The sequence below is a fragment of the Egretta garzetta genome, unplaced genomic scaffold, assembly GCF_000687185.1.
Source record: "Egretta garzetta isolate BGI_Z169 unplaced genomic scaffold, ASM68718v1 scaffold1253, whole genome shotgun sequence".
Lineage (NCBI taxonomy): Eukaryota > Metazoa > Chordata > Aves > Pelecaniformes > Ardeidae > Egretta > Egretta garzetta.
This window is the reverse complement of record NW_009259131.1, coordinates 1-922: the sequence shown is the minus strand read 5'-3', so window position 1 is coordinate 922 and position 922 is coordinate 1. Positions and strand designations below refer to the sequence as shown.

The following is a 922-nucleotide window of genomic DNA, read 5'->3' as shown; positions in this document are numbered from 1 at the left end:
CCCCCGGGCTCCTGGCCCCCTGGGTCCCCTCGGCCTGGACACCTGGGTCCCTTCTCCACCGGATGCCTGGGGCCTGGACACCTGGGTCCCTTCTCCACCAGACACCTAGGTGTCCTTTGCCTGGACACTTGGGTCCCCTCCACTCCAGACTCTGGGTCCCAGACACCTGGGTCCCTCCTCACCAGACTCTGGGTCCTGGACACCAGGGTCCCTTCTCCACCGGATGCCTGGGTGCCCTTTGCCTGGACACTTGGGTCCCTTCTCCACCAGACTCTGGGACCCGGACACCTGGGTCCCCTGCACCCTCACGCCTGGGTCCTGGACGCCTGGGTCCCCTCTGGACTGGACACCTGGGCCCCAGATGTTTGGGTCCCCTCCACACCAGACTCCTGGGTCCCGGACACCTTGGTCCTGGACACCTGGGTCCCCTCTGGACTGGACACCTGGGTCCCTTCTCCACCAGACGCCTGGGTCCTGGACACCTGGGTCCCCTGCACCCAGACGCTTGGGTCCCAGATACCTGGGTCTCTTAGTGGACACCTCGGTCCTGGACACCTGGGTCCCTTCTCCACAGGACACCTCGGTCCTGGACACCTGGGTCCTGGACACCTGGGTCCCCTGCACCCAGATGCTTGTGTCCCAGATGTTTGGGTCCCCTCCACACCGGACTCCTGGGTCCCAGACACCTGGGTGCCCTCCACCCGGACCCCTGGGTCCTGGACCCCTGGGTCCCCTCCACCCGGACATCTGGGCCCCAGACGTTGGGGTCCCCTCCACCCGGACCCCTGGGTCCCCTGTGTCCCCCCCGCCTTGGTGGCCTGACCCCACTAAAGATGGCCGCCTGCCCACGTCACCGCTGTATGTGTGATGTCATTGCTGGTGGTGATGGGGTTGCCATGGCGATTGGTGAGGGATTCCCGGA

The 922-nt window shown here is 66.5% G+C and overlaps 1 long non-coding RNA gene across 1 annotated transcript; it reads right to left on the bottom strand.

Annotated features, from left to right (window-relative positions):
• Positions 1-12: 12 nt before the first annotated feature.
• On the bottom strand, positions 13-829 carry LOC118451969. Its single transcript, XR_004841582.1, has 4 exons — positions 687-829; positions 541-594; positions 405-491; positions 13-350 (listed from the first exon to the last, which is right to left on the bottom strand). It is a non-coding gene; the product is annotated as an uncharacterized LOC118451969 (long non-coding RNA).
• Between the last annotated feature and the right edge of the window lie 93 nt (positions 830-922).